The sequence below is a fragment of the Pezoporus wallicus genome, unplaced genomic scaffold (assembly GCF_028554395.1).
Source record: "Pezoporus wallicus isolate ANWC-B61680 ecotype Strahan unplaced genomic scaffold, APGP_CSIRO_Pwel_v1 contig_4191, whole genome shotgun sequence".
In the NCBI taxonomy this organism is placed as follows: Eukaryota; Metazoa; Chordata; class Aves; order Psittaciformes; family Psittacidae; genus Pezoporus; species Pezoporus wallicus.
This window is the reverse complement of record NW_026641383.1, coordinates 1,518,518-1,526,268: the sequence shown is the minus strand read 5'-3', so window position 1 is coordinate 1,526,268 and position 7,751 is coordinate 1,518,518. Positions and strand designations below refer to the sequence as shown.

At 41.4% G+C, this 7,751-nt stretch overlaps 1 long non-coding RNA gene across 1 annotated transcript; it reads right to left on the bottom strand.

The window, feature by feature from the left end:
• Window positions 1–420: 420 nt before the first annotated feature.
• LOC130606848 (uncharacterized) lies at window positions 421–7,383 on the bottom strand. The gene is made up of 3 exons (XR_008974085.1): window positions 7,322–7,383; window positions 634–745; window positions 421–545 (listed from the first exon to the last, which is right to left on the bottom strand). It is a non-coding gene; the product is annotated as an uncharacterized LOC130606848 (long non-coding RNA).
• Between the last annotated feature and the right edge of the window lie 368 nt (window positions 7,384–7,751).

The window sequence follows — 7,751 nt, the reverse complement described above, 5'->3', positions numbered from 1 at the left end:
TCAACAGCCAGATCAGCACACCAGAAAAGCTCCCATACATGCAAGCCAGCTCTTCTGCAGCTCTGTTACCCTCTGCTAGTTGTTTAGTCTTCCATAAAGAATACATACATTTTTCCTGCATTCAAACATTTTATCAAACTGCCATATAAAAGTCAATGGATATTAAAACAGAGTAGCACTGTATATTCTTGCTACAGGCCCAAATTCAATTATAATCCTTCAAGACCCCAGGGAAAAGTTACAAGTGGAAACACTGTGTGCTCAAAAATATGAGAAATGATCCCATTCGGCATCTGTAAGTTTATTTCTAATGCCTTTGCTCAGGAAAGCAGGTACAAATAATCTGCAGTCATGATGTTGCTGTTGCTTACAGTGCCTCCTTCGTTTTGCTGCTAACTGCAGTTAATCTTTAGTCTAAGTCTTGCTTACAAGGATACCAAAAGGTTCCCCTCTCACCTAGGCGCTTCCAAAGCATTAGGCTCACCACTGAACATGGGTACAATGCAAAGCCGGTGATGTTTGTTCCCCATAACAGCTACCAGCAACTGCATTAACAAACAATAAAAGAAAACAAGTAAAAACATTAAAAGGGCTTTTTACCTTCTCCCCCACTTCTTTTTTTTTTCCAGATACCTTTCAAGACTTTAACTTAGAGTGAATATGGGGCTCGTCACTTGATGATTAATTTGCATGTTGATAGGCAGTCAGTGTAGCAGCTTTCAGATTAGGGACATTCCGCTGCACACTAAAAGGCACAAAGAACAAAAAGTGAATTTCAATCTTGCCCTTCTTTTCCAGTCAGTGCATTCCCAGCCCATGTCTATTGATGAGCAGTTGGAACAATACCAAAATGCAGTGTAAGATCAATCCTGCTGTTTACTTCGCTGAGCTGAAGGAACAAAGGACAGAAGAAAGGACTTAAACCCAGCTATAGTAAAAGAGTGGGGATGAAGGATGAAAAATGTGCCTGATGGGCAGTAGCACAGAGTAAACTCATTTAGAAAATAGGCAGCTCCAGCTGAGATAAAACCAATGATGATTTGTATTTTGTACTGTATCTTCAGGGGATAAAAGCACTTCTATCAGATACCATTGGAGGCAAACTTGAAACACTGCAGTAAAATGCTATGTTCCCTACTAGGGAGAGAATAAAAATTCCCATAATTGCAAAGGAGTGTTAAATATCTGATTGTGCATGCCTTTTTCCTCCCGTGGTGAGATAACTCAGCCTGGTCCTCTTTTTAACTTCACAGGACCTGTCTAATAGAATATTCAGCTGGATGCTTTTGTATCCAATGCAGCATGACACTGTGTTTTAACTTTGATAAATACTGATAATTGTAATTTGGGGGATTATTAGCCTTTAAGCCTTTTTTCTTATTTTAAAGCTATTTCAAATGAGAAGGATGCAACCTCGTTGCCCAAACAGGCAGGAGGAGGTGAAGAGAGAGGGGAAAGTTCTTGTTCAAATGCAAATATCTTAACAAACTGTAACTAATGGGAAGGAGAAAATAAAACACTCCCTTCCATCGCTAAACAAAAATCATCCTAAATCAAAAATCTATTTACTTTCACTGAAAAGCAACAATATCTGACACAATGAACTACCACCATCTCAGGCAAGGACAGCGCAACGCAGAATAATAGAGATGGTAGAAATGAACAGCAGGAGAATTGATGGTATCCTTGTTGACATTCAAGCACAGTGGAATTTGGTTGTTTACTGATCACCATTTACAGGGTTTGTTCACCTATTTGGTTCAAAATTACCTCCCAGAGGCTATTACTTGCTGATAGGGATGTGCTGGCTCCTCGCTTACACTGATCAATGGACATTCTTCCAGTAAGGATCAAATTTGAAGTCATTTATTTGATTTTCTACGATGCTTCAAAAGAATCTCCAAATGACACTGAGCAGCAGATGAACAACGCTCCTGTTTGCAGGACACTTACAGGCAATTATAAATTGACCTGCCTAGGCACCAGCAAACCAGAGTGTGAACATTGTCTTTGCAGACAGAGGGCTGGTATTTATATTTATATTTATATTTTATATATATATATATACACACACATATATATACACAGATATATGGCTGGTTTGGGAAGGTTATTTTTTAAGGGCATCAGAGGCAGCAATAGGAGAAAGTAGGTAGAAAAATCTGAGGGACTTGTACAAACCACACATTTTAGAGAAGCCTCCATAGTACATCCAAATGCAGTTGTGCCAGCCCATCAGGAAGGATGAGAGGGCTAAAGTTAGGTACAAACATCTCTATTGCTGACTCACAAGCTGAGATATTTCTGTGGGTTGATGAAGATCCAAAACATTTTCGCCATTTCACCTCCCTTGCCAACCCCCCTGTTTACTTTAAAGCGACCTGACTTGTCCCTTTTGTCCCAGGGTACAATAGCTAAGAAACTTGGGCCCTGATTCTGCAAGTCTCTTCTGTCAGTGTTATTCAGCAGGAGACGTCAAGCCACTGCTGATTAAAGCGAGCATATTAGAATTAGAAAGGAGGTACACTCTGTCTTGTGTTAACACAGCTTCTACTGGCCTGTTTCTGTGCTAGAAATTGCAACCATCCTTTCCACTAAAATATTACACCTTCAGGTGCTCTCCTGCAGCCTCACAGCTTGCCAGGAATTTGTCCAGATGGGCAATTCCACATCCACCTTGCCCTGCAAGACAGAACAGTGCTGTGTATGGACCAGTGGCCGCAAGAAAAAGGGGGGTTTGTCTATCTGTGGTAACTTTCTCTGAACATACAAGTATTTCTGTTCAGTTCTGTGTGCACACTCCCTCTCCTCACTAACAAACAGCATGGTCAGATAAACTGCTGTTAATTTTAACTCTCTGTTCAGAACATTCATATAAGCACACCCACCTCCTTTTGGGAAGAGTCCTCTATATTTACCCATAAGCATAAATATTTGGTACACTGATGGGATCTTAAATTTTTAACTACGCTCCTCCAAGCTCGAGAGTTCATGTTGCTTCAGAGACATCTCGAGCCAGTTTATAACCCTCTAGAAACATGCAGGCTCTGATAAAGCTTCACAGCTGAAATAACCCTTACTACAGTGTTAAAAATACAATGCCATCAGTATAAAATAAGGCAGCATTATTCTAAGCAATTCTATGTCCATAAATAGTGCAAGATTAAAGTGCCTATAAATTGCAGAGTCTTATTTACTTCTAGATACAATTACATTTACAACAGATAAACGTCCAAACTCTTTGAAATCTTAAGTCCCTGGTGTCATTTTTTGGATACAAAACTATACTGCCTCTATCTGCAATACACATTCCTGTCAAGAATATAATTCATAGGGAGTCTAGTGAGAAAAAGACTACCTCCTTCTTCTAGCTTTTTTTTTCCCTGTCCTCAGCTCTCTGATGAAACCCCTGACAGCTACCTTGAATTTCTACAGTGCTGCAATTAACGACCCAATCCAGTCATATGCCTTCCCCATTTAATTAAATAGCTTCAGGAGGTGATGCTCAGGTCTGTAATGTTCCTCTCAGGATGAAAGGATGTTCTGTTCATCTTTCCAGGTCAGCCTTCTCACATCCATAGCAGGATGAGTACAGCAGCTCCCTGGACACCCACAACTCGGAGGGAACAATGCAAACACAAAGTCAAGTTTCAGAAACTGCCAGGCATGTGAGGTTCCCCAACACCTCAACTGGATTCCTCACGTTGAGGAAGTTGAGTATTTTGTCCTTTAGCGATATAAGGTGAAGGGCAGGAAAGGGATCCACACGTGCTTTGCCCTTGCCAATACAGGAGAGAACAGGCTTAAAAAGACTGGGTGTAGCAAGGGGAAGCACATCACATGAAACGACCACACAGATTTCACCACCCAGTACTGATATACGTTCAGCACACCCAGGACAAGCCCTTTGCCCCCACCCCAAGTTCATGTCTAAAGAGGCACATGTAATATTTGACCTACATGCTGTAAAACAGGAGCAAACTAAATACACAGAGAAACATTAATTCAGCCTCTCCAAAGAGTTTTTGAAATCTCACAATATTATTTAATTCCTTAATTACTAATTACTTACATCCTAATTACTTGAATCCCACAAGCAAGATCCTGTTAAGTAGCTGACACACATTTTTAGAGATTATCCAATATTTCATAGACTTTGCCAGTTCCCAGACAAACAGGCAGCCAATCAGTCTTGGAAATTGCACTCATGTCTTTAGAGTTTCCTCCTCTTCCTCAGTTCACCCCTTCTTTAATTAATTGCAAACATGACAATGCAAAGACAGAACCTAGACTAAAGTCTCTTTTGAGGCTGAGCAGGCTTATTTTAAAGGCAGAAAAAGCTCCCAAAGCTTTACAGAGATGTTAAAGTCCCAGAGACAGGCTTGCGGTAAGGCCCTGCCCATGGCAGGGGGGTTGGAACTAGATGATCTTAAGGTTCTTTACAACCCTAACTATTCTATGATTCTACACGATAAAATCCAAGTTAGGTGGCTTGTCTCAGTACCTGACTCACCACCTGGATTTCTCCCTAAACCAACTACAGTAAAGGGGCAGTTAGTAGGGGAAATTCTCTGCATGGATCTTCTTGATGCCAACAACTGAGTGGAAAAGTGTAGATACATCTAGTCCTTGACCTCTCTCCCAGTGGCTAGCAAGCACAAAGCTAATACTTGGATATGTGCAGTGATGCACCATTAAATCTTGACTTTCTTGCCCAAGTCTAGAATTCCTGGTTCTTCCTTTACATTTTCACGGGCTTAGAACAAAAATTTTCACTAACATCCTACCATTGCTCTCCAGAAACAGCTCAAAGAGTCTTGAAGCATACACAGATGGTGTATGCAGAGCATCCTACTCAGAAGCATCTTGCCATAGGGTCAAAGCAACAGGCAACATCTCTAAGCTTCTTCCCAGTGACTGGTTCTTCAAACCAGAGTAGCAGGCATACCCTGAGCATGCAGCTGAAAATGGAATTATCTGTTTTGAAAGGCACACCACAAGAGGAAGTGTCCAAGGCAAAGAAAGAAGAATGAAGAAGGGGAGGACTGAAGAGAAGTTTCAAACATCAATGTCTCTACTTTGCATCTAAAAAGAAGAAAAACATTTCACAACTTCAGCTTTGACAAGAAATGAACTCCACGGGCTCTGTGAGGTAATTACAGCAGTTTCCAAAAGAGGTTCTGGAGCACGCCAGATGACAGGCACAACATGAGCTAAGAGGCTAGGAATGGGAATGGCAAGTAACAACAGGTCAGAGTGCAAGGCTTGGACCTCTGCTTTTAATGGGTTAGCATGCAAATAAAATAAATAAATAAATGAAAGAAACCTGAAAGCCAATGCTGACTTTTATCAGGGACCAGGGTCAAGGCTGTGAATGATGGCTCTAAAAAGCTAGACTCCATCAGCACTTGAACTGCTGACATCTGCAGCACTTACAGATGATGGCAGCAGACCCCAGGCTGATGTATTACAGCAACATGGCTCTGACCTGCAGGGACCAGCATTTCCAGAGCTTTTCTTAGGACCAGTTGCCTTTCCCAAGACAAAATTAAAACCATTCTAAGCTCAGCATGGTCCATGAGCCCTCTCCATACCTCAGCAAATGACTTGACCGTCCAACAGTGGATTTCAGAGTTAAAACACATCATAAAATGGTTTGTGTCAGAAGGGACTTAAGGGTCATCCAGTTTCAACCCCCTGCCATGGGCAGGGACACCTTCCACTAGACCAGGTTGTTCAAGCCCCATCCAACCTGGCCTTGCAGCTACTGTTTCAGGTTGCCAGCTGGCACAGGCATCCATTACACCCACAGTGATCTATAGCTATAAAGGTTGGAAGCTTTTCCCATACACACATTTCAACACCACCACCAAATGCTACTCTGATTTCCACTTTCTGATGTCCCTTCCCTTGCTTTCCCAGCTTTCACAGTCTTTTCTTTCATATGCTCCATTCCAAACCAGACTTTCCCAGAAATATGGGGAAAAGAAAATAAAGGAGGTGTTAATGGAAGTTTAAAAAGTGGCAATTTTCTGAAAGGCTAAATCATGCAGGGATTAAAACGGGATGTGCAGCCTCTGCACAACCAGTTCTCATGGTATGTTTGCTGTGCAGGAATCATATGTTGCCACTGTTGGACTAACATGTAGTGATCAAAGGAAATGTTGATGTGTCTGGCTCCACATGTTCAAACGTCAAAACCTCCTGAAATAACAAAGAAACTTGTCTGTAATTAAGACACCTTCCACTCTTCCCAGCAATCAGGTCAAAAGCTCAGTAGGTAAGGAGGAATTACTCTCAAGCTACAAGAGGTCTAGTGGGCCTGATGCTGTATTTCTGTATACCATACAGATCACAAAAACAAGGGCATCATCTGAGGAAGGCAGAAGGATCAGCCCAGGATTTTAAGAGGTAGTAGTATGGGGAAGTCTGCTCAGATGTAGTCATACAGGTAGCTGCAAAAGACTAAAATAGTCTCTAGAGCATCCTGCACATGTCTCCAGATATTTACACATCTTCCTGTAGAAAAATGGTACAAATGGTTTAAGCATAGAGAACAATTTAATTTCCCCGAAGAGCCAAGCATCCCTCCTCAGCCCTCAGACTGCAAGCAGAAAGGGAGTTTGGCCTCAATGAGCCCAATCACAGACATGTTTGGAAAGTTTCATGTTAAGATTGGCCACCCTCAAAAAATAAAATCCCTGGAAAATTATACATGTGCAGCTATAGCAATAGCAAATTTACCTTAAACTAGTCTTCCACCTTGTAATGAGAGCAGCTGGGGCCAAGGGGAGGTGATTAGCAAGATGGGATTGGAAAAAAGAAAAGAGACAGAGAGACTAAAGCAAGGAGCAAGGAAGAATGGATGTCTGAGCTCTTCCCCTTTTGTACTCGGGGTCACCAGCTTAATTTTCTCTTACATCTGAGTTGTTTTTAATTTCCAGGAAGTCCCCTCAGATATCTTGAAACTTTGCCAAATTATCATTAAGCCAATATTTTATCTCCTCATAAAACCGCTACAGCATCTCCCCCACGGCATACATACTGCAGGAATAGATCTTAAATCAGGGAGGATGGGAATTTGTTTTCTAAATGACTTAACTATTTCATCCATCTCAGAAAGAAGGAAAAGCTTTAAGGGGAAGAAAAAAAAAATCCCTTTAGTGCTGCCCTTCCCAAATATAACAATGATTTTCCTGTGGCTCTGTTTGAGACCAGCCCTGCACATCAATATTATGATTGCTTTCACCTTGCACAGCTGACTACAAGTGAAGTTTCACAAGAAAAATAGCTATTAAAGTTCCGTGTGTGAGGCACTTACAGATGGGGGATCTACATGGAAGCTTCACAATTCATCATTAGTCATGGTCTTCAGAAGTCCTGTAGGGAGGAAGTAAGAAAATCAACAGCACAGCGATGTACAAACACTCCTTTGTGGATCGTAACAACGTGAGAGAGATAAGGGATGCTCAGTTAACAACTATGAGTCCAGTTCAAAATGGATGTTCGACAGTCATTCCCTTTATTAAAACAGTGCATTTCAGAGCAGAGATTATTTTGATACTTAAAAAAAAAAAACAACAACCAAAAACCAAAAACAAACCACAGTAAATAAGCCCAAATTTGGCCCAGTGGAATAGCTGCAGCATTTAGTACATATGGCCACTTGGTCAGATCCCTTGTCATCACCGAAGAGCCTAGCAGAGAGCACAATTCCAGGTAAATGATGTATAGGAAACGCAGGGAACTCA